The 25,506-nt window shown below is 48.6% G+C and overlaps 1 protein-coding gene across 46 annotated transcripts in view; it reads left to right on the top strand.

The window, feature by feature from the left end:
* CTBP2 (C-terminal binding protein 2) overlaps positions 1-25,506 on the top strand; it is a 168,874-nt gene that overhangs the window by 30,396 nt on the left and 112,972 nt on the right. For 40 of the 46 annotated variants that reach the window (XM_086378359.1, XM_086378389.1, XM_086378347.1 and 37 more), the window contains exon 2: positions 21,814-21,918. The gene's annotated coding sequence lies outside the window, so the exon portion shown is untranslated. Of the gene's footprint in view, positions 1-927; positions 1,015-8,325; positions 8,506-21,813; positions 21,919-25,506 lie in introns of those variants that run through there. The other 6 variants (XM_086378385.1, XM_086378370.1, XM_086378358.1 and 3 more) reach the window with 2 other exon arrangements.

The raw sequence follows: 25,506 nt of genomic DNA, 5'->3' as shown, positions 1-25,506 counted from the left end.
TGCTCTATTTGCCATTTGAAGTGGAATCTACGGATGTGAGGATGTTGGGAGCTTGACTTGGCCTTGGAAAGTTTTCAAAACTTGCTGGGATCTTGACCCAGATCCAGGTGCCGAGTCAAACTGGTTGGAAACCCCCCTCACCCGACTGTCCCTCACCAGCTGGGTGACCTCTGGCAAGTCACCCAGTCCTGGGCCAGGCTCTGTGAAATTGAAATTCTTGTGTTTCTTTTACAAGGTTCGCTTGAAGACTTCAACAAGAGCGCTGTTATTTCATTGGTTTTCAACATTTGGGGACTGAGTTCTGTCATAAAAACTGTTAATATGGCATAGCTTAATTAATTTATTTTTTTCCCATTCTTAGTAGACTTATTAAACAATGCCAAGTCTAAGACTTGATATTTTTAGAGTTGATGGCCATGAAACCAATTTTGCAAACCTTTTCCAAAGAAAGGACAGTTGCTCAACTTTTTACTTGATCATTGAGAGTCGAGTTGTGACCAGATTTCCACGTGAATGCCACAGCTGTGTGGCAACAAGAGAAGTTAATAGACGCACTTCCAGAATTGCTGGCATCTCTTTTCAGATTTGGTTCAGTGGTCATGTAGCCTTGGATTATGGTGTTCAGAGAGAGCTGAAGGCCTATATTGCTTCCAAAATAAACCTCTCTTGAGATCGAGTTGGAACGTGTAAGTGTGGTGGAGATGACCAGATGTCCACCAGAGATCTGTGCTTCGTGTCAGTGGTGGGGACTTCTGCTACGGTGGCTGCCCCACCGCCACTCTGGCAGCTCCTGGAGACCCCGGGTAGTTGTTGCCAGTGGAGCCCTGGTGGCAGTAGGTGTCACTTCCTGGGAGAGGTGGTTAGGAAGCAAGTGTGCTTTACCGAGTCTTTCTTACCTGCATTGTCAACCGGGTGTGGCCAGTCCAGAGGAGAAAGTGAGGATCCTGGACCCTTGAATCGCCACGTGAAGAGTTGCCCACCCATCGGGAACACTGATCATTTCGTGATACAGAAGTAAGTTTTTATTGTGTTGAGTTGATATTCAATTTTGGGTTCATTTGTTAAAGCAGATAGTGTGAACTAAGAACGCTGAGTTTGGGTAGTTGATTAACTTGATCATCCATCAAACCAACCCCTGCCTCACGCTCTGCTTCAGTGAGCAGGCGGCCACTTCTCCAGGTCCCCAGGCTTGGCGTCATGCCTTTCACTTCTCCACCTGCCATGTCCATTCGTCACTAAGTCCTGGAGATCCCGTCACCCTCCCCTCATTGCAGGGGGCCCCTCCCTGAGGGTGAGCATCCCCGCACATCCCCTGCCTCACACCTGCCAAGTGACAGCCACCTAAAACATGGGGTGTGGCCAGGTGGCCCCGGAAGTCTCTCTGTCGCTTGTTGGAGAAGATCAAAAGCAAGCCTTGGGTGGGAAAAGTGTTGCAGTGACTTGGCATGGTGTGGCTGTCATGAAAAGACACCTCTGATCTTTTCCTTCTGGGAATGTAACTGGTGGCCCCAAACACCTTCTGCAAGTGGACTCCAGCACCGCATTCACAGAGCCCTCCTTCCACAGGCCTCTCCTAGCTAGGGCCCGAGCTCGGTGGGGGATGCCAGCCTGTCCGCCGACTCCTCCCAGCAGCCTGTCCTCTGGGCCTAGAGACTCCCCTCTGGCCTTGAACCGCCCAGCAGGCCAAGGTTTCACTTTCCCTGTCTCCTCTAGAGGAGTCAGACCAGCGTCCCCTCTGCCCCCTGTTTCACGTCTCCCAAGAAGTCTCTGGTACAGCCTGTTATTCATCTTGTTCTGGTATCTGTTTTTGGAGGTATCTGAACTAACACACATTGAATTTAAGATAAGGTAGGTCAAAGGGTCACTGCCCAGGAATTCCTTCCAGTTTGGGAAGCAAGTTTGCCTGCCTCCACAGGGCCAGGTCTGCCCAGATCCAAGGTCTAGGATTCCGTCGGGAGTGGGTTTCTGTTCCTCTTGTGTGACAGCAGCGACTCTTTAAGGGTGCTTTTGTTGTAGCTTTCCTGCCATCTGGATGAAGCATCAGTAATGGAACTGTAGCGGGTGCCACGTTGACCTTTTGGAGTGTTCACGCCCTAGCTTTTTAATGGGAAAGTTGCATGTATTTTCAGTACTTGATACTTTAAAACCTCTTGGGTGATAGAGAGTCTGGTAGGCGCAGTCCATGTGTGACCTGGCACTGGGAACGCGACTGATGCCGAGAGGTCTGACCCATAGGACTCAGCATCTAAGGGCAGCCCCGTTAAACATCAGATGGAGTTCAGCGGCTTGTTTCCAAATGGGCCTTTGTAATCCGTGTGCTCTGTGGGAACTGTTTGTGGTCAAACAGCTGGGAGAGACTGAAGGCAGGAGGAGAAGGTGACAACAGAGGATGAGATGGTTGGGTGGCATCACTGACTCGATGGACATGAGTTTGAGCAAGCTCTGGGAGCTGGTGATGGACAGGGAAGCCTGGCGTGCTGCAGTCCATGGGGTCACAAAGAGTCAGACACTGAGCGACTGAACTGTGGTCAAAAAAAGGCTGCTCTTGGGGGTTCTACCTTGAAGCACTGGAACCTACTGGATGCAAATGTGACTGCCCTGTGGGTTTATTCTCATTGGGTTGGGACCTCCTGTTTTATCAGCCTGCATTTGTACAAACAGCCCTTAGCCTGTCCTGGGCCTCCTTGAATTCACAGGTCTGTTTCTGGAGAGAACGGGTGTTACTTAGACGCCCGCTGCTCCTACACTCTGGTTTGGGGTGACGATCCGTCTGGGCCTCTGGGGTTTCAGCTCTTGGTGGGGAAATGGCCCTGGCCTTGTGGGTATGTCTGTGGTTGTCATTTTTCAGATGGGCCAGAGCCAGCGGTTCCCCCCAAGTGGTCACGTGGTACAGCGAACCCCCCAGACCCCAGGCCCAGCGCTCTCCACCCCCTTGCCCATCAGTCCATCTTGACTTGGCAGTGTTTCTCAATGGTTCTCAGTCCTTGCTCAGCTCCACCCCTGCCTGGGTTCTTGAGCATGCATCTCATTTCTGAAGCTGACTTTTTGTGATTCCTTTAGTTTAGTTTTTCCTTTGAGATAGGACTTGGGGGAGGTGTTCAGCAGGGTGGGAACGGGGATAAATCCTAGTGAGCCAATCCATTTGTTTTGGCAGATTCACATACCTGGGTACCCCCAAGTATATCACAATATACAGCTTAGCACCAATCCAGAAACTTACTTCATGACCCTTGCCAGGTAGCCCCCATTCCAGTCTCCCTGGTCATCTCCAGCAAATACTCTCCACTCCCACAATGATTAATTTTTCATGTTCTAGCACTTAGTATACTACCTATGTGTACACACGTTATACATACATGTGTATGTACACAGACAATATTACACACATGTATTATACCACGTACACCTTTCAGCAAAAGCTTTCTAAACTCACTGTAACGTGTTTGTTGAAATTTTGGGGTGTTCTCACCTGAACAGTTGCCTGCTCCTTTTATACGTGCTGTGTAGTATTCCAGTGCAGCATCCTCTGTAGCGAGTGTATCCATGCACCTGTTGATGGACACTTTGGCAATCCTAAATAAAGCTGGAGTGAACCATTCTCGTACATGCCTTTTTATGGACATATGTTTTCATTTCTCTTGGGTAAACTCCTAGAAGTGGAATGTTGGGTCATAGAATAGGTGTATGTTTCGTTTTATAAAGCAGTTATAATAAAGTTTTACACTGCTGCCAATCACGTGTGGAAGATGGAGCTATTTTTTAAACCACTTAGCAGAACGCCGGCTTTCTGCTCGAGGGCAGTACAGTGGCATGGGGGACACCTTCCTCTCCCTTGGTCCCTCCGCTAGTGAGATGGATGCAAAGTTTACCCCGCTGCTCTGCTGGGGGTGGGCCATGAAGTGTACTTGCTTTGGAGTGAGGAACCTTTTTGTTTTATTTCGAGGCCTGCTTTTCTTGGCTTTCCCTGGCGATTCAGGACAATCGTTGATTTCTCCTGGGCCGTGTCTCTCCCTGCTTCCATTCCCACGCCATCTCCCACCCCCTTCCCTACCTCTCCAATAACTGTGCTCTCCAGTGAAGCATGAGGGTCAGGGCCTTCAGTCCCTCGTGTTTCTTAACACTTGTGCCCACGGTTTTGCATTCACGACTGACAGAAGTTGATTTTCGGAGCCCGCTGATCATCACATGGGAGCATGTGCATTTCTAGTTTGCTTCAGTGTGGGGGAACTGGCTGAGCAGGTGTGCTACGCAGCTCTCTAACCAGCCGCAGACCAGTCACCCTGTGAGCTGGGCCACCCAGGAGCCCAGTGGTCTGGGGTGTGCTGGCCTTGGGGAGGCTACTGCCAGCTTCTCCAAGTCTCTTCGGGGCCAGTGCTTTTGGGGATATGGTTTATAGGTCCTAATGAGTGGATTACATTTTACTTTTTATATCTTGTCTTTTTGGAGAAAGTATTGGTTGTCCAAAAAGTTCATGCAGGTTTCCCCGTAAGCTAGAAAAACCCAAGCAAACTTTTTGACCAACCCAATGTTTTGAGGATTTAAAAAAGAAAAAAGGATACTGTAAGAAGGGATGAGATTGGGAAGGACTAGAGTTGTTTAAAAAATGGACGTACAGGAACCACAGATTTCAGGACAGTGGGCTGTGAACAGTTCTCTTTTTCTGAGTTTAGAAAGATGGTGTGAGTCCTTGAGCTCACCCTAAAGAGAAATGATTCGTTAGAGGGAGTTATGGGATCAGAGGCCCTGTAACGACAAAGGTCCATATAGTCAAAGCTGTGGTCTTTTCAGTAGTCATACACGGATGTGAGAGCTGGGCCGTAAAGAAGGCTGAGCGCTGCAGAACTGATGCTTTCAAATTGTGGTGCCGGAGAAGACTCTTGAGAGTGCCTTGGACTGCAAGGAGATCAAACCAGTCAATCCTGAAGGAAATCAACCCTGAATATTTATCAGAAGGGCTGATGCTGAAGCCCCAATACTTTGGCCACTTGATGAGAAGAGCCAACTCATTGAAAAAGACCCTGATACTGGGAGAGATGGAGGGCAGGAGGCAAAGGGGTGACAGAGGATGAGATGGCTAGATGGCATCACCGACTCAGTGGACATAAATTTGAGCAAAGTTTGAGAGAGAGTGAAGGACAAGGGGAGCCCGGCACGCTGCAGTCCATGGGGTCTCAAAGGGTCGGACACAGCTTAGCAACTGAACAACAGCAGCAAATAGGAGTTGAGGGTTCTACCGGCAGCTGAGGTCTGGCAACGCAAGCTGCTGCTTGGGCTGGGTCCGGGGCAAACTGAGAGGCACAATGGTGAAGGAGAATTTAGGGGAAGCCATTCTGTGAGGAGCCCTTCTAACGGTACCATCTGATTGAGATGGAATTTTAGATACTTCAGGCTTCCCTGGTGTCTTAGACAGTAAAGACTCTGCCTGCAATGCAGGAAACCGGAGTTCGATCCCTGGGTCGGGAAGATCCCCTGAAGAAGAGACTAGCAACCCGCTCCAGTATTCTTGCCTGGAGAATTCCATGGACAGAGGAGCCTGGTGGGCTACAGTCCATGGGGTGGCACAGAGTCCGACGAGACTGAGTGACTAACACTTTTTTTTTTTTTTAACAATACTTTTTAACTAGACCAGTTGAGTTGAACTGGGTCATTCTCCCAAAATGACATTTGTCTCAACTGGATTTTTTTCTGGGTGTTTTTAGAGAAAATGATTGGAGTTTTCATTCTCGCCCGGGAATTGTTGTGATTCCAATGTGGAGGTAGACAAACGTGGGGGCAGGCATGGTCAGTTCCAGGATCAGAGACTTAATCAGGGTCTGGACTTGGCTGAGTCTCGGACTCCCAACAGGGTAAAGCAGTGCTGTCCATGCTAGTGAACAATCTGAGTCTGGGGGTGGGAGGGACTTGCAGTCACGTAGCTGGTATGTGGAGGTGGGAGGGTGGTGAGGTACATCTGGAGCTCCTTGGAGGGACTGAGGAAGACAGTGATTTGGGAGCATCTGAGCGGGAGTTCAGGCAAAGTTGCTGTCTCTCCTTCTTCCATATCTGCTTCTCTAGCACTTGGTGTTCTGTTCTTGCTCGTTCTGGAACTCCTTGAAGACAAGGTTATGTCTGTCTCCAAATCTGGCTTTCGGCAGTGCCTGCCCCTCCGTTGGTGCAGTAGCAGAATGGGTCTCGGAGTGGTGTGGGGTCCAGCTGGGAAGGTGGACGGCAGATGAATAGGGGCTGTCAGCCTTGACCATCAGGAAGGAGTCCATGCCAGACTTTTTGGATGAGTGGGTGTGTGTCTGTATATGGCTATAGCTACAGATATGTGTGTATACATTGGGTTCATTAAGCTTGATAGACAGCAAGGCTCAAAAATAAAGCACTGAAGCTGGAAGAGTCTACCGGGGCGGGGGTGCTGGACGGATGACTTCTGTGGGCCCCAGATGTGGGGAGACGGGAGGGAGCACATGTGGTGTTAACTGGGAAGGCCCCCCTCTTAGGAGGAGACTTGGGGTGCAGGAAGCACTCAAAAGGTCTCCCACGACACATAGACGTCTAGGTTCAGCCGTGCTCTCTGGTTTCTCCGTGGGTGCTGGGGTCAGCTTGCAGGATCTGGCCTCGCGGGTGGTGTTTACTGGCCCTTCCCCTCCACGAGGTGGGGGGGTGACGGTGGGTAGGGGTGGGGGTCCGCCACCCAAGGAAGGATGTACACCTGAATCCAAAGAGAAAGCGGAGTTCCCGTCATAACACTTCTTTCCACGTGCTTGCTCTCTGTCAAGCCCCAGTGAATAGAGAATTGGCTCTAAGTCTCAGGAGTTGCCTGTTGTAAATGGAATTAGAACTGGAGTTACAGAAACTTGGTGTCTCTGGAGCTTTCCTCTCCCATCCCCGAGAGAAGTAGGTTTCCTAGAGGCAAAGCGACCTGCCTGAGGTCACAGTGTAGGATGAGACAGCAAGGTGTCTGCAGCTGAGGTTTCTCAGCTCCAGCCCAGATTTGGTTGTGAAGCGTATCCCCCCAACCCTGGTCCTCTCCCAAGCTGCCCACGAGACGGTGGGTAATCTGTCTCCAAGGCTCCCTGAGTTGTGCGGGCACGGGTCTGGCCTCTGCTCATCTCCTTCCTCCACGGGCAGCGCCGCTTCCCCAGGAGGAAGGCAGTGGGTGCAGAGCTGGGCTGGGTGGTCTCCCCAGCCTCTGCCTTGATGCTTCTTGAGATAATTTTAGGATCCTCCTGCAACATTGGTTGGAGAGGGTGGTGGTGAAGCAGTTGACCTACCCATGTTTCATCAAGTTTGGCTGAGATACAAACAGATTGGCAGTAAAAAGTCCCCTTTCCGTGGTCTTAGAACAGACTCAGAGAGCTCTCTGTTCCTCTGCTGTCGCCTCTGCTGACTTCTAGGGTATCCCCACGTTAGTCCCTAGTTCTGAGGTTGAGCAGTTATGAAGCGTCTGCACCCCCGTTGGACACTTGGTATGCGACATGCTTAACTGACTTGAGGTACTTTGGTCTGTTTTCTTTATGAGTGCTTGTAGTTGGCCGGGGGCTGGGGAGGCAGCCTTCGTTCTGCTTGCCTTCCAGTGGAGATGCTTTTTCCCTATTGTTGTTGCTCAGTCGCTAAGTCGTGTCTGACTCTTTGCAACGCCATGGACTGCAGCACGCCAGGCTTCCCTGTCTTTCACCATCTCCCAGAGTTTGCTCAAACTCATGTCCATTGAGTCGATGATGCCATCCAACCATCTCATCCTCTGTCGTCCCCTTCTCCTCCTGCCTTCAATCTTTCCCAGCATCAGGGTCTTTTCCACTTGAGTTGGCTCTTCTCATCAGGTGGCCAAAGTATTGGAGCTTCATCTTTAGTTTTTACAAAAAACTACCCTTATTATTAAACCACAGTAGTGCCATGGACCGTGTGTGTTGTCTTGAGTTCCCCAAACAGTTGATGTTGACAAAGGCTTGCATTCCGTAAGTTGAGAAGAGGAGGGCTACAGTGTAAGGCTTTATCTGTATCTCTAAGCATTTCAGAAGAAAGATATATCTGTGCTCTGTGTTTAAATATAGCCTGGTGTTTGCTACTGAGTTGGAGAAGAAGCAATAGAATATGTAGGTCATTGACTTAGAAGAATGAGTTTGGAGTTTTTCTTTGCATCTGATTAACACCGTCTTACAATTGGGCTGTTGATGCTGTGCCATAATTGGGTTACACAGAGTTCAACGAGGTACCTGGGAGGGAAACTGCAGGAATCATAAGAAATACCTTTGCCCCTTAAGGCATTCAGGGGTGTGACTTGGCGTTGGTTCCAGGGGCCAGGTGCTTCACAGCCAGTGTGGAAGCGTTAAGCCCTCTGGAGTTTTATGGGGAGGAAGCATTCTCAGAGCTGCTCTCCGGAGCAGATCCCCAGGAACAAGGGGAGAGGGCTCTACCTAATCAGGGTAAATGCCAGCGGTGTATTTTAATACATGCTTGATTCAGAACGCACTGTTTGGAATTGCATATTTAAAAGGAAACTGCCGTCCCCCTTTGAAGGTACGTGACATTTAAAAGATCTGTAGCAGGCGATAGGTTTGACAGCTTCGAATTATATTTGAAAGAGTTTTTCTTTTGAGAAAGAAAATGATTACTTCTATTTTAAATGTCATCACAAAGATATAAACATGTTTAATCAAATTATATATTTAATTTATGTAGAATGTAATTTTTCTTCCCGCGGAGGAGTCGCTGGTTATTTCTTTATCAGCTTTGAAGCTGGGCAACATTTGAAAGCGTTCAGCTTTTTTGAGTAAATGGCTATTTAAGGGTTTATGGAATCCGAAAAAATAGTATTATGATGGAAATATGTTTTATCTGTACACTGTACCGAATGGCACATTTTGGGGAGAGGGGGACTACTTTCATGATTGTTTCTGGGAGGCATTGAGGATAAACTCCTGTTGAATGGATTGAAAGAAGTGTGACCCTGAAGACAATAAGGCGAGACAGCAAAGATGCTCCTGTAATTTTCTCCTTCTGGATTCTTTGAATCAGCAGGGAGGTGCCGGGGAGTATTGAGACTGACTGCCAGCTCTCCTTAAAAGGGAGACAACACGCGATCTCAGGGGACAGACTCCAAACGCCACCAAAGACCTTGAGGTTGATACAGTGTGATTAAGTTGGGTCACAAGAGGCTGACAGGGAGTTTGAGGGCAGCCTCAAGGTCCCCAGGCTGCTGGAAAAGCAGGAATGTCAGCTGTGGGTCAGCTCAGACAGGTGGCTCGCTGGTTTTGCCAATCTGCTAGGACTCACCAGCTCCAGAACTTTCTCTGAGTGAGCTGGGTGTTGGAAGGTGGCCAGCCCAGTGTACAACCACATGTGTTAGCCAGGGACGGTCTTGCCCTGTTCCAGCCTGCCTCCTGGTGTTTTGAGGCAGCCCAGTGGGGTCCGGGAGCCCTGGGGTTCCTTGCCCACTCATCCACATGGAGCAGCCCTGGGGGCTGGCTTTCTCCTGTCCTCTCTGGAGCTGTTTTGTGAGATGTGACCTGGGGAGCCCTGGGCAGCTGGCAGCAGCTGGGCAAGAGAAACCAGTCAGTTGTGCCTGTTCCCAGGAAAGATCTTACGTAGCAAGCATCTTTGCCAGCTCCAGCGGAGAAGGTCAGGGTTCAGGAGCCATGTACCCTGGCAGCCAAAGGAAGCTGATCCCAATTCAGAGCGTGAAGCGTGTCAACAGGCTAGGCTCCTTGTGGCTCCTTGTAAACAAACCCTGGTCCACCACAAAAAGGAATTGCCCTGCTTATTGGTCAGCATGCGCCAAAGGAACAGCCAAAACAGGACAAAGCTACTTGTTATTTTTGTAATTAAGTTTGTCATTGTGATATAATCAATCACATGTAAGTTGTTAAGACCCTTTACCTGGTTTTCCCCCAGTTGGTAACATCTTGTAAAACATAGTGATGATAAGGTGACCAGGAAACTGATACTGATACAATCCGCAGATACTGTTCAGATTTCCCCAGTGTTACATGTATTCGTTTGGGTGTATTCACTTCTCCTGTAGTTGTATCATGTTCCACCATGAAGATACACAACAGTGTCCCAGCCCACAAGGGTGTCCCCTGTTCCCCGTTTCCAGCCACACCCACTTTAGGTGGCGCAGACAGTTCATGGCCAGCATACAAGCTTGTCAGCAGGGCTGGCTGACTTCCAAAACCCTGCTTACTCAGAGAAAGTTCTGGAGCTAGAGTGTCCTGCCTCCTCCCCAGGCCCTAAAGCCTGACAGCCTCTCATCTGTTCTCCATCTCTGTAATTTTGTCCCTTAAGAATGCTATAGAAATGGAATCAGATGATATGTGATGCGTAGCCTTTTGGGGCAGAGTGTTTTCCCTCAGCACAGTTCCCTTTGAAATTCATTCAGGTATTGCCGGCTGGTTCCTTTTTGTTGCTGAGGAATATTCCATCCCAAGATTTTTTAACTCAGTCTTAGACTGGAACCCTGGGTAAGAGGAGATGCATCGTGGAAACCTGAGAGTTGCAAAATGAGAGGAGTGAGACCTCTCTGGCCTCTGCTTAGCTTGCCCGCATCTTGCAGCAGATGTCCATGGGGGTGGTGTTTGAAGAAGCTTGTGTGCTCTGATAGCTTGGCTGGTTTGGGAAGCCAGTGGAAGGGCCTGCCTTCACCCTGTGAGTTCTGTTCACCTGTGCTGTTGTGATTTTGAACCGTGCACCCGGACTGAAACAAAAGTTGGGATAAAAGGTGACTGGATTTTGATATTTTATTATTAGCACCGCTGCTATGAAAATAACAGACGGAAGTTCTGGTCTTGTGCACAAGAGAAGTTAAAAACTGCGTGAGCATGATTTCTTTAGAGGAAACCCTGAGCACCTCACTGGCGTTGGCATGCCTTCATGAGAGCTGTAAAGTGACATAGCCCCAGAATCTAATTTCACAGGGAAAGTTTTGAGGTGTTCTTCCCTCAGAAAGTGGATGTATTTGCACTGTGTTAAACATACATGCTTGTGTATTTGCACACGTGTCCTGTCAGTGAGGACAACATTTATGAAGATATTACCCCTATGCAAGGTCATCTGTATTTTCAAAATTAATGAGTGCAACGGAGTGATTCGGTATGTGAAGAAGTTCGTTGACGATCCCCAGTGTTACTTAGCCTGATACATATGAATCAGGAGGTTTGTATCTTCAGGCTGTTTGTAGGGGGAGGTTCCCTTTCCCGATAAGATGCTCTCTGAGGTCTCATCTGGCTCTGGGATTTATTCTTTCTTTTTTTTTTGGCTGCACTGCACGCCATGTGGGAATGTGGGATCTTAGTTCTCCGACTAGGGATCGAAGCCGCGTCCTCTGCAGCCATGTACGGAAAGTGCAGAGTCGTAACCGCTGGAACACCGGGGAAGTCCCTGGGATTCATTCTGAAGACTAGAGTTTGTTGCCTGTAGAGGAGACTTACTTTGGCCCCGTGAATTTCCTTTCCATTCGACCTTGGGGGTCTTCACTCCTGTTTGTATTTGCGGGGTTGCACTGCATCCTGCTCCCTGCCACATGCCTAGCGCTGTAAATGGATTTTAAAAAGTGAAGTCTTCTCTTTGGTTGCAGGTACAGCAGCCGGTCCATTTGATGGCAGTGAAGCGCTTCATGTCACACCGAAATCTCCCCTGAATCTATAGGTTTGGGTTTGAATACATTTGTTTTGAAATAAAACAGAATTTCCTTTAGGCCTTTCTTCTTCGCAGGACTCTGGATTCTTGAATCACCCTAGTCCTGTTAGAAAAGCATTTGTTACACAGTAGAAGTGTTCACAGATACATGTTAGAGCTGAGTGCTTTATCTGTGGCATCATGCATCACCCCACTGTGACCCCTCATTCTAGGTAAGAGCGGTCATGTCCTGGGTTTATTGGTGAAGAAGCGAAACAAGGGATCAGGCAGCTTTTCTGGAGCCACTCACAGCCCTTCAGTGCTCCTTGCTAGTGGGCTGGTCTCCAAGTTCTCCAAGATAAAAATTATGATGTCCCTGCTCACCTTCCCTGGTGGCAGCCATCAGGTTTCCCTGGTGGCCCAGATGGTAAAGAATCGCTTGCAGTGCAAGAGACGTGGGTTCAACCCCTGGGTCAGGAAGATCCCCTGGAGGAGGAAATGGCAACCCACTCCAGTTTTCTGGGAAATCCCATGGACAGAGGAGCCTGGTGGGTACAGTCCATGAGGCTGCAAAGAGTTGGACACGATGGAGGGATTAACGCCCTTCACTGCTCACCTGGAGCTGACCAATTAAACCAGTGAGAAACCTGGTAACGTGGTCAGTGCCCTTACAATACACGATAGAGTTGGAGGTGGGGAAACAGTTGGTGAGAGCTGGGGTCTGAGGGGTTGCTAACCAGCTGAATTCATTTTTACCCAACTTCCTCCCAGCTCGATACTCTGCCTATAGTCCCATGGTCAGTAGCAGTTGGTATCTAAACCTAGTCACTATTTTTGTGAGTAATTTTTCCAGGGCTTGTGAACTCAGCCGTTTGACTGTCAAGTCATATATATGTGTGGTGTGTATGTTTGCTTTTTATGCTTCTCTCTGCTCATTCTTCTGCAGTCTAGTCTGTAGCCAAGAACTTGGCTGGAGCCTGCCAAGTCCACCTTGTGGCAGTGCCATCCTGTCCTGCAGGCCCTGGGGAGAGTGGGTTCTGAGCTCCCGTGGGCGTCAAGGGATCCCCACTGCACTGCTGCCCCTCCCCCTGCCCCTCTGGGCTTCTCCCAGGTCGATTGGCCACTGGAATTCAGATTGATGTGTTGGCATCCAGACGAGGGACACCTTTTTGTTTTAAGAGTTTTTAATGTTTTTTTAAAAAAACCCCACTTTTAAAAAGTCTTTATTGAATTTGTTACAGTATTGCTGCTATATTTTATGTTTTGGTTTTTTGGCCCTGAGGCATGTGGGATCCAACCCACATCCTCTACATTGGAAGGTGAAGTCTTAACCACTGGGCCGCCAAGGAAGTCCATCACCCTGTTTTTAGATTAACTTCATGAGCTTGGAGGGGATACCTTACTACTTCCTTTTGGACTCACCTGCACGATGCAGCTTTACTTAAGGGCTTAGATCCTAAGTAGAGCCAGGAAGCATCGGCAGCAGCTCCGTTGCTGTATTCCCAGCCTCAGCTCCCTCTCCTGATGTAGAAGCCCACACAGACTCACTGTGCGTTTTCCAGATTGTAAGAAACCTGCCCTTTACAGAAAATAGAGAAATCAAGGAAAATATGAAGACTGTTTTTATGATCCAAAAGACTTCTATTTTAAAAATCGCCTTAGCATGGAAAAATAATTTCTCTTAACACTTTGGGTGTATTTTCTGTCTCGTGCACTAAGAAGTTGGAGAAGGAAATGGCAACCCACTCCAGTGTTCTTGCCTGGAGAATCCCAGGGAGGGAGGAGCCTGGTGGGCTGCCGTCTATGGGGTTGCGCAGAGTCGGACACGACTGAAGCGACTTAGCAGCACTAAGAAGTGAAATTCACTATTCAAAGAATATTTTTTTTAATTTATAAGATTTGGAGTCTGTTTGTTTTTCCATTTGACCTACAAGTGTTTTTCCTAAGTTATGAAGTGTTTTTGAATTTTTAAAACTGAATATTATTATCTGTTGAGATTACAGGTATCGTAACATACGTAGGTATACCATGATAATTGTTTGTCGTGTCTATAGTGTCGCAGAAATGGTTATCCAACTCTTTTCTGTTTTAGGGATCATCTTAGGTGGTTTGTATTTTTGGCGTGGTATGTGGAATCTTGGTTCTCAGACCAGAGATCAAACCCATGCCGTTTGCATTGGAAGTGCAGAGTCTTAACCACTGGCTGCCAGGGAAACCCCTGAGATGATTTATTTTTATTTTTATCATGGCTCCTCTAGTTACTGCTTAGGGGTAGAATGAGCTGGGGGATGAACTCTAACTTTTCAGAAATGGTACTCTTTCATACTCCCACTGAAGTGGTGGGAGTTGGGGGGGTGTTTGTCTCACCAACTCTTCAAACATTCTGTTCTGCCATCCGTGGATTTTACGTTAAAAATCCTCAGCTCAGTGGGTTTTTTGTCTCTTTGTTGAGCATCAGGAGACTTGCTTGCTGTCTGACCCTGTGCGCCTGCTCAGTGGGGTACCTGATGGAAAGGAACTCAGCATACCTCTTCTGCACCCTGCAATCTAACAGGGAGAAAGCCGAGGCCGGGGCGTTCTTTCAAGATGCCCCACTGGTTAGTGGTTGCTACTTGGCTATGTTCTCTTCGTGGGCTAGCCCATCTCTCTCCCAGTCCTGGCAGGTTCTGGCACCTCTCCTAGAGGTGGAAGTGCCTGGGCCTGTAGCTCTCTGGTTCACTTACTGTCTGGATCTACAAAAGGCCACCTACAGTATCTCTGATTTGTCTTATGGACTTATACCCCTGTCGCCTGATGCACTGAGCCAGGCTGATTGTAAGGGGGTCCTTCCCCAGAAAGGACTCTCCACCCCTGGGCATTTCAGAGTTAACAAGGCGGCTTCACGGCTTGTCTGACATTGGGACAGACGCTCGGGGTCACAGCCAGGCTTCTGGGAGCTGGGGGTCAGACTGCTCAGACCAGCACTTCCACGGCCAGCTGGGCAGTTGAGGGTGTGGGAACGCTGCTTGAATTCACAGGATGACATCGTTGTGTGTGGGTTGCTGCTCACGGCTCCACTTCTCTCTCTTTCTTTCAAAACTTGGCTCACATCCGGCCTGAGCACCCGTCGATTTGCTTTCCACGTTCATTTTTCCAGCTGTATCCAACCCCACCTCCACCCCCAATCTGGCATCCTGATGCCCTTGTTTATTTCTCCATCTCTGGAGCCACTGAGAGCAGAGGCTTTCTCCAGACGATTGAAGCCCAGCTAATGCTATGAGGCTAGACTCCTCCCGGTCACCTAGCCCGGCTCAAATCTGCTGGCTCTGTAGGGTGGGTGCGAAAGCAAAAAGCTCAAAGGCAGCTGAGGAATGGACACATTAATTGACTACATCTGAGACAACACTGAGAAAATACCCTATTTTGTTTTCCTTAAGAAAGCGGCTGGGTTCCAAGACTTCCCTTACACTTTTCCACTGGCTGTCCTTATATTTGAAGACAGAGTTCTGAAATCTTGGCTGTTGGGCCTCTTCGTGTTCTTAAAGCTTAAACCCAGCTGAAGATATTTAATATTACAAAATTTCCATAAGCGTTCCCTCTGCAAAGACTGGATGTGAAGTTCGTGCCTGGAGGGCACGTTTCTTCTTGAAGCTGGAACTCTTGGATGCTGGGGTAATCATGAAGTGTTGATTTGACCTTAGGTGTCTTGATAGTAGCGTAATTGTATCGGGACATGGAAAATTAACTTTCAGGGTCTCCACCCCTCCTCAATAAAGGGTAATTGTTTCCAAGCTAATTAATACGGTTTATTCATTATTAGGCAATGGTATATGGAATTGAATCCTGGGAAGGAATGACACGGCTGTAGAAGGGGAAGGCATCTCAGGTCATACCGTTTTAACTCTGTCTTGCCCAGCTTTTCCGTCTTTGTAGGACTTTGTCCTTCCCTGGTGACAACCAGTCCAGAATTCCACACTGTTTTATGCCTGCTGGACCAGGTCTTTCTGGGGGCGAGAGGGCTGTTAACAGCCCCTGTGAGAGGCTGGGCCCCACCCCAGGCAACTTGGGTCAGCCTGAGGTCCTGGTTGGGGTCAGATCACACTTGTGTGGCCCCCGAGTTCTGAGCCCAGGGGCAGAGGTTGGGGGGAGCGTCTACATCCCAGCAGCTCCTGACCCCTCCCACTCAACCCACCTCACCCGCAGCTGCTCAGAGATGCCCTTCTGTGCTCCCAGCAGCCCCCCATGTATGCAGCTCTGGTCCCCTGGCCCAGTCGAAGTCCGAAAACATCTGTTTCTGTCATGGATGATCGTGGGTCCCTGGATGTCGGGGAGAGCTGCTGAGGGTGGTCAGGTGTGAATCAGGAGCTGGAGGGGTTGGGGGCGGGGCCTAGGCTGTTCAGGGGTCCCGTGAGCTGTGCTCCAGGAGCCTGTGGCCTCAGATTGGCACCTCTGTGTGAGTGTCCTTCTGTCTGGGTGTGCCTCTCTGGCCAGAGGACTTCTTTTTGCTGATAGAGGTGGGTCGGTTCTGCAAGGCAGGCGTTTGGTTTCTCTTGGGGACTTCTGGGTTCCATGTCTGCTTGAGGCTTTTCCCCACCCACCACCCTTGAACTTGAGATAGTTCTGAGGCCCTGCTGTGGATACACAGGGAAAGCCCCTGGCACCCACTTCCCGGGCCCTCACGTCCTTACTGTGACCCCATCCCTGAGGGTCACCCCCCTTTTGCACAGATTGACACGGTGCTGTGTGGCTGGTGTGTGCAGTGGGAACGGTGAACAGGTTGAGACAGGCGTGGCCTGGGGTGACCTCTAGATCACCATGGCTCCCCAAGACCAGCTTTTGTCTAAAGCTGGGGCTCAGGTTCCGTGTCTGTGGGTCCCTCTTGCAGCAACCCATGGGCAAGTGGTTCCTTCTGCCTGGGGTGCAGGTGGGCAGCTGGATGCCCCAGGTGGGGCCCTGCAGCTGTGGGCAGCTGACCAGCATTTCCGAGAGTGACCGTGCATCACTTCAGTCATACTTATTTAAAAAACTTTTTGTTTTGGTATAGCCAGTTAACGATGCTGTGATAGTTTGAGGTGGACAGCAAAGGGACTCAGCCGTACCTACACATGTATCCATTGTCCCCTAAATTCTCCTCCCATCCTGGCTGCCGCGTAACATTGAGCAGAGTTCCCTGTGCTGTACAGGAGGTTTTTGTTGGTTATCCATTTTAAACGCAGCCGTGTGTACCTGTCCATCCCGAGCTTCCCTACGACCCCTTCCCCTCATCCCCTTCTTACAACCCTAGACGCATCCTCTGAAGCCTGAGTCTGCTTCTGTTTTGTAGATAAGTTCATGGGTGTCATTTCTTTTTAGATTCTGCATCTAAAGGATGTCATACGCTATTTCTCCGTCTCTGTCTGACTTCACTCAGTATGTTCAGTTGTAAATTTGATAACAGGCGCCCTCTTGAGAGGGCCCACCAGCAGCATCTGAGCTGAGAACAGTGACGAGCGCGAAGCCTGGGATTCTGGACCATTCTCCACCTGGTCCCGTGTTCCTTTCCTGAGCCTTGCCTCAGGACTCTCACCATGGGGAGGGCGGGTCCACCCTGCCGGCAGGGAGTATGCGGGTCCCTTCGTGACCTGGCAAGAGGTACTGGACTCTTCGGCCAAACGGGAACCATTTATCTCATGATGCGAGCAGAGACTGGTTTGGTCCTTAGCTGAGGCTGGTGATGACACACTCATGTCAGAGTCACGTGCCAGTATCTGATGACCCCTAGCATTTATGGAGCATTTGCTGGACCCTGCCCTGTGCCGAGCCCCCCAGGCATGATCTCTTTGAAAGGACCTGATCAGCCGTGAAGCAGATGCTGTCACCTCCATCTCAGATGCGACAGAGTCCCAGGGCATTGGTGACCTTGACCCGAGGAGCCTGGGATTCTCCGTGGTGTCCTGTTAACTCCACGCTCTCCCCTCCATTCCTCCCCACTCGCCCCTCTACTGCAGTAAATTCGTGATTGCCTGAGGGAAGAGTCTGTGGACTACTTTCTGGTTCTCCGTTGAAGTACTAAATTTTTAAAATTCATTTTTGGCAGCACTGGGTCTTTGTGGCCACTCACAGCCTTTCTCTAGTTGGCAGCGAGCAGGGGCCACTCTCTGGCCGCGGTACGGGGGCTTCTCATCGCACCCACTGGTTGCAGCGCTGGGGCCCTACTTGCTCCGTGGCATGTGGACCAGGGATCAAACCTCTGTCCCCCTTAATGGATAAGGCGGATTCTTAACCACTGGACCAGCAGGAAAGTCCAGAAGTACTAAATGTGAAGGGGGCCCTCTGGATCCGAGATAAGCACAGCATGAAGGAGGGCAGGTTCCAGTTAAGACCCATGTTCTCTCTGCACCAGGTTTTCTTGCTTCTGTCCACAGTTAGCCCTTGAGGACCTCCTCTTCTGCTCACAGATGTCCAGGCCAGGCCTCGCTTTTGCTCACTGACCACCTTGTTCCTCCCAGCCAGAGGGAGAGGAACAGAGGCGCTTTCCTTGGAAGCCTGCCCCCGCTGCCCATGGCTGGACAGAGGACAGGCATTTCAAAGCCTCCGTGACCCAAATGTGAGTCCAACAGAGCAGAGAATCCAGGTGGGGTTCAGGCAGGCCCCGGGTGGTAGCAGAGCTGACTCATCACAGCTTTAGAGGCGTTAGAAATGGTTCATCCATAGTAAGTGCCGGTAAGTGGGCACTTTGTGGTACCTGCCGCAGGTAGGGTTGGGGGGAGTCCCAGGGAGCCCACGCTGGGCTACCCACATGCCCCTCTTGTAGAGTTTGGATGGAGCAGGACCTTCATGCAGGGCACGGAGCGGAGCACAGTGGCCACTGCTTGAGAGAGCAAAGTTCAAGTGGGAACGGGGCTGGTCCTTCCGGAATGAGTCTCTCAGGCGCCCTTGCAGACCTTTTTAGAGTGCATCTCTTTCAGTTTTAACTGTGGACCTAAAAGGTAATTTTCATACGCTCAACTCAGGATAGGAAGAAACTAAAAGTCCAGCTGGTGGGGACCCTGCCAGGCAATGCGTCTCAATTTGTGAGTTTCCTGCATGAAAAGCCTAGCCTTGGCTCAGACCCCCGCAGGCCCTGGGTGCTGCCCCTGCGCGCGCGCATGTGTGCGTGCATGAGCTCACACCTTTATCATCAACTGCGGCAGAACACATTTGCCAAGTGGGTGCTGCCCCTTCTCGTGTATGTGTGTGTGTTGCCCCTCCCCTCCTGTGTGTGTGCACGCACTCACACCTTCATCATTATCAACTGTGGCGGAACACATTTGCCAAGTGATGTTTAATAGATTCACCCAGGTTATTGTACAAAAATAGATGCCCTTTCCCTTGGCCAGATGAAGCCAAGTCAGCTTGGAGTTTCCTGGCCTTTACTGGCTGAGGCCAAGTTTTGTACTTGGTGGGACAGCCCGCTTAGGTTCCTGGGGTTGCTGGTTTAGGAGCGGTGGTGATTTTAATCAGCCCAGTCATTTCTGTGTCTTGCTGTATACTCCTGGAAGTTCTTAGAGGAATCCTGCCAAGAAAATTTCCCCTGGCGAATCCACGGGGCACGGCTCCCCGTTGTACTGTCATCAAGTATCTACGGAAACAAAGTGTTTTTGAATTTTTAGCCTTTCTGTGGCTCCAGCCTTTTTAAGTACTTCTTTTCCACCTTCAAGTAACAATGGGCACTCGCTTTAAAGATTCTGACAGTCTTCCAAGCTTTTTAACGTTCTTAATCCGCTAAAGGAGCTGTCACTGTTCACTTGGGCAGACTGCAGGCTTTTCCAAATTTTTGGCTTGAAATTCCATGGAAGGTCACCTCCTCTGTGAGGCCTTCTGCACAGGTGGGGTTGTCTGTTCCCTGTTTAATTAATTTTACTGTGAAGTATCTCAAGGAGAGAGTCTGTACCCACCACTAAGATCAGGTCGATTTAACAAGTCACCTTTGTCATCGGGCCTTCGTTGAATGTTACTGACATGCGTGTGTGTACACACACACTTGTATGTTGCTGTTTAGTGGCTCAGTCATGTCCGACTCTTTTGCAGCTCCATGAACTGTAGCCTGTCAGGCTCCTTGGTCCATGGGATTTCCCAGGCAAGAATACAGGAGTGGGTTTCCATTTCCTTCTCCAAGAAGTCTTCCTGACCTAGGGATTGGGAGGTCCACATCTGCATCGGCAGGCAGATTCTTTACCCCTGAGCCACCTGGGAAGCCTTTTAAACATAAATAAATAAATATATATATATATATTTAATATGACTGACTCGATGGATGTGAGTCTCAGTGAACTCCGGGAGTTGGTGATGGACAGGGAGGCCTGGCGTGCTGCGATTTATGGGGTCGCAAAGAGTCGGACATGACTGAGCATCTGATCTGATATATATATATATAATATATATATATATTTTTTTTTTAGTTAAATGTTTGATTTCCCGCTGTGTTCCATGTTTGATTTCCCGCTGTTTTCCATGTTTGATTTCCCGCGGTGTTCCATACCTGGAGGAATTTGGAGATGAATGATGTGTAATCAAGGCATTAAAATATTTTAGAGACTTGATGATGTGCAGAGTATGTCGCAGCCTGGCAGTCTGACGTGAAGGTGTTACAGAAGATGTCCAGGAGATGGGATTTGAAGGGTGGATGAGACTTCTTAGGCAGGTTCTCGCTGCCTCCACAGGATGTTCCCTTGGCTGTGATAGATACTTAGTCAAGGAAACTGTCATTAGAGGCTTGCAACCATTGAGAGCCCATGACTGTCCGTCCCTTCCCAGCACGTCAGAGATTGGATGTCTCTGCTCTCCCCACCCACTCCCTTGAATTGGAAAGTTTGGGGTGTAAGGCAGTGTGGGGCACAGTGGGAGTGAATTACTTCTTGCCTTTGGGTATATGCTAACCCTGACCGTAGAGACCACCATGTTCCCGTTCTTGACTCAGTACCAGTGGACAAGCAGAAGCTGGCTGGTGTCAGGGTTTGGACCCTTCCTTACATTAGAAAGAGCACAGGAATATGGCGTTCTTTCTTTCTTTCTTTTTCTTTTAATTAAGAAATTATTTATTTATTTGGCTGTGTTGGGCCTCAGTTGCAGCATGTAGAATTGTTAGTTGCAGCACGTGGGAGCGAGTTCCCTGATCAGGGGTTGAACCCGGACCACCTGTATTGGGAACGTGGCGTCTTAGCCGTTTGACCACCAGGGAAGTCTCGGGAGTATGGTTTCTTTTGAATGGTTTGAAAAGTAGAGTGCAGCTGGGAAACAGGTTACAGTAATTTCATACATTTTTTAAAAACATCAATCAACCTTTTGAATGCTGCTTGATTGTAAGGTGAGCCTGGAAATGGTCAGGGCCGGCTGCAAGAGTTCTTTCTCGGGGGACTTGAGAAGGACTGCCCGAAAACACGAACACGCCTGGTGCCTGGCACCTCTGATGGTGCCGTTGTTTCTGTCCTTCCTGGGAACGGACGGCACAGGGAAGACACCCGGGTGTTTGCCTTTTCTGTCAGCCCTGGGAGCTGTGACTTCTGCGTCCACCCCCTCTCACTGCTCTGAGCGCGCAGAAAGTGGTTCAGATAATGTGGAAGGTCCCATATATTTCCTCTTGCACGTATAGTAAAATAAATGTGAGTGCTGTTTAATGCATCACCTCGTTTCATATTGCATTTGCCAAGAAAGTACAGTTTTATTGAACATTAGGATTGAATTCTTAACTGAGTAATCAATTTCAGTAGTAAGTTAAAATGCCTTCTATTAATGACAACTGCAACCGTTAATCAGTTACAGTGGATTAACAGTTGTCAGCACTTACGCTAATAGCACTTATAAACCATGGGATTCTGGTTTGCACTTTATAATTCCATATTTCTCAAACTGCTGGTAAGATGGTTTGCTTGAAGGTATTGATTGTTTTGTCCCTTTGCTTGCTACTTGGAGATGTAAAGAAGTTAAATGACATTTTCACGGCGATGACACAGTATCACCTTCTGGTTTTGCACACTTGGCTTCGTGTCAAAATAGATGGAAAGAGATCATTTGTTCTGGTGCTCTACTGTTTAATTTGATCTGGTGTGTGACTAAAGCAAGACAAATAGTATTTTTAATGAAACCATTTAATAACCTCTGGTAGCTTAGAATCGAAGGCATTGGAAAAATGCAATTAAAGGCTGGCTAGATGTAAACAACAAAGAAAGAAATCACTGCCTCTGCTCCACTGACCCATTTCATTTTTGCTTTCAGGGTTTCATCGCCTTAAATGGTTTTGAACCAATGAAGCTGGATTCTCTTAAAAAAGACGGACAGCCCATCGTGTGAACTATAGAGTTTGTGGACAAATTTATGTTGGTGAGTTATTATAAAATGGCTCCAGGTAAAAGTTCAGGTTTTTCAAAAAAATCTCCTTTGGAATGTGTTTTCAATTTATTGATGACTATGGATCTCCGACAGCCTCTGGATATTTCATTGGGACGTTTAATAGAGGAATCATATTGATTGTCTTTCAATTAATTGCATCTGGTATTTTCATTTATCAAAAGCAAAATACATGTAATTAACTCTGAAGCAATACAGTTCAGTGTAAAGTGATGTTGCTACTGCCACTGCTGCTATAGAGATAAGTCAACGGAAATTACACTAGGAAACTCGAGTCAGGATGGAGCCGTGTTAGGGCTTCTCGACATATTAATTACAAAGAATAAAAATGAATTAGGGAAATAGTCCCATGCCATGCCGAGTGGCTCGAGCAAAATGGTAGATGGACGTCTTTAGGAAGAAAGCAGCTTGCTGATGCTGGTGCATCTTTAATGAGCTAAGAGTCTGAGAGTTACAGACCTCCAGGATGTCCTTTTTAAATTTTTTGCCACAACCTCACAGGCCTGCAGGAGAAAGTGTTAGTCACTCAGTTGTGTTCGACTCTGAGCCCCCATGGACTTAGCCCGCCAGGCTCTTCTGTCCACGGAATTCTCCAGGCAAGAATACTGGAGTGGGTATCCATTCCCTTCTGCAGGGCATCTTCCAGACCCAGGGATTGAACCCATGTCTCCTACGTTGCAAGCGGATGCTTTACCGTTACCTAGCCAGGGATTAAACCTGTGCCCCCTGCAGTGGAAGTGTGGAGTCTAAACCGTTGGACCACCAGGGAAGTCTCCTCTAGGATGTCCTGAACATAGAAGGATTCTTTTGTGGTGGAATGGATTAGGGATGTGGGTGTGTTACGAGGAGAGCCTTCAGTTGTCGACCTTTATGTGGAGTGTGGTTGAGAAAATATTGATGGATAGACTTAAGTCCCCTTCCCACCACCAGAGCAAGGACTTGGAGTGGGTGGGGTGAGGGGGCTTCTGAGTTAATTTCAACGTGCCTTTAGCCATTTCCCACAAAACCTTTACAGAGTCGCAAAGTGCCAACTTCTCAGAAATGATTGATTTTCATCCTGCTAGGGAAAAAAAAAATTTGCTCCTTAAGCTGACAGTGTCATTTTAAAGCCAGCAAAAAAAAAGGTGAGAAAACTTTCTTGGTGTTCTTTCTGTCTAGGCCCTGGGTTTACTCCCTGCAGTATTGAGTAGGACAGACCATCTCTTAGCTGTGGATCAGGGGCTCACAAAGAATTTGTGCGGCAGCGTCCGTGCCCGGGACTCCAAAGCAGGTCCCCGCACGTGGCTCTGGAGTAAATGTTAGTAATAACACAGAAATACATGCTGCCTTTAAAACGTTAGCCTTAGGCAGCCTGGCTTTGGTGGGTGGTCCTCCTTGGGCGTGAGACACTGACCCTCAGTCTCAAGCCAGCCAAGGGGTGTGGCCCAGGAGGGGTCTCCCTGTACAGTCTCCCCCCATTTCCCATGGAGAAGAGTCACTGTGGGCCCTGGGGCTGCTCCCCCGGACCTGGGCCTGCAGAACCTGCTCCCCAGCAGGTCCCTCTTAAAGGCCTTTATTTGTGAAATGAGTAGTTCTACTGCAGTGGTCCCGTGAGCCCCTGCCTTGTATTGGGTTGGCCAGAACGTTTGTTTGGATTTTTTCCCATAACATCTTATGGAAAAATCCAAACGCAGTTTTTGACCAACCCAATAGATGTCCAGAAACCTTTGCTAAGAGTCGTCTGAGAAGGCTGCCCGGCTGAAGGTCACAGCAGAGTGTCCAGGTCACAGAGGGTGGCTTAGCAGAGGGGGCTCTGTGATCTTTGAACAAGCACAGAGGGTGGCTTAGCAGAGACGGCTCTGTGATCTTTGAACAAGTCCGAGTCTCTGTTTTCGAGAGATGAGAAGCTAGAAATAATCGGTGAACCTCCTTTGGGACAGTGGGACATGGGTGTGTCTGTTTTAGTCATGGAGGCCTCTCTCAACCATATATGCTCAATTTTGCTTTTTAAAGCCAATATTTCTTTCTTTGCTGGCTGCCACTCATTCTTCTAAAAGAAGCCTTTGTTTTAAAGACCCCATGTGCTGTAATCTGCCCCGGGTTCTTGGGCAGGGACGTCATTGCACACATTCTTTGTGGACCTGGGAAAGTTCCAAGACAGGGCTCTGGGGCTGAAGATGTGTTCAGCGGCTCACAGCAATGGAGATCCTTCAGGCTCCCACGCGCATCCAGTTTCACGTCCAAGCACTGGCAGTGCCTGACCCAAACATCAAAAAGATGGTTAAGTAACAGCGTTTTCATTTGACTCAACCTAATAATTGTACCACTGCAGGATCCTGTTGATCAGTGATCTCTATCTCAGAGGAACGTTCAGTTCAGTTCAGTCGCTCAGTCGTGTCCGACTCTTTGCAACCCCATGAATCGCAGCATGCCAGGCCTCCATGTCCATCACCAACTCCCGGAGTTCACTCAAACTCATATGTCCATTGAGTCGGTGATGCCATCCAGCCATCTCATCCTCTGTGTTCCCCTTTTCTTCCTGCCCCCAATTCCTCCCAGCATCAGAGTCTTTCCAGTGAGCCAACTCTTCACATGAGGTGGCCAAAGTATTGGAGTTTCAGCTTTAGCATCAGTCCTTCCAATGAACACCCAGGACCGATCTCCTTTACAATGGACTGGTTGGATCTCCTTGCAGTTCAAGGGATTCTCCAGAGTCTTCTCCAGCACCACAGTTCAAAAGCATCAATTCTTTGGTGCTTAGCTTTCGTCACAGTCCAACTCTCATATCCATATATGACCACTGGAGAAACCATAGCCTTGACTAGATGGACCTTTGTTGGCAAAGTAATATCTCTGCTTTTCAATATGCTATCTAGGTTGGTCATAACTTTCCTTCCAAGGAGTAAGCGTCTTTTAATTTCATGGCTGCAGTCACCATCTTCAGTGATTTTGGAGCCCCCCAAAATAAAGTCTGACACTGTTTCCACTGTTTCCCCATCTATTTCCCATGAAGTGATGGGACCAGATGCCATGATCTTCGTTTTCTGAATGCTGAGCTTTAAGCCAACTTTTTCGCTCTCCTCTTTCACTTTCAATAAGAGGCTTTTTCGTTCCTCTTCACTTTTCTGCCATAAGGGTGGTATCATCTGCATATCTGAGGTTATTGATATTTCTCCTGGCAATCTTGATTCCAGCTTGTGCTTCTTCCAGTCCAGCGTTTCTCATGATGTACTCTGCGTAGAAGTTAAATAAGCAGGGTGACAATATACAGCCTTAACGTACTCCTTTCCCTATTTGGAACCAGTCTGTTGTTCCATGTCCAGTTCTAACTGTTGCTTCCTGACCTGCATACAGGTTTCTCAAGAGGCAGGTCAGGTGGTCTGGTATTCCCATTTCTTTCAGAATTTTCCACAGTTTATTGTGATCCACACAGTCAAAGGCTTTGGCGTAGTCAATAAAGCAGAAATAGATGTTTTTCTGAAACTCTCTTGCTTTTTCCATGATCCAGCGGATGTTGGCAATTTCATCTCTGGTTCCTCTGCCTTTTCTAAAACCAGCTTGAACATTAACATAGCATAAATG

The sequence above is a fragment of the Bos grunniens genome, chromosome 26 (genome assembly GCF_055505025.1).
Source record: "Bos grunniens cultivar Pamir isolate PY7600 chromosome 26, Bosgru_T2T1.0, whole genome shotgun sequence".
In the NCBI taxonomy this organism is placed as follows: Eukaryota; Metazoa; Chordata; class Mammalia; order Artiodactyla; family Bovidae; genus Bos; species Bos grunniens.
The sequence above is the reverse complement of the archived record's forward strand: the minus strand, read 5'-3'. Positions and strand labels throughout refer to the sequence as shown.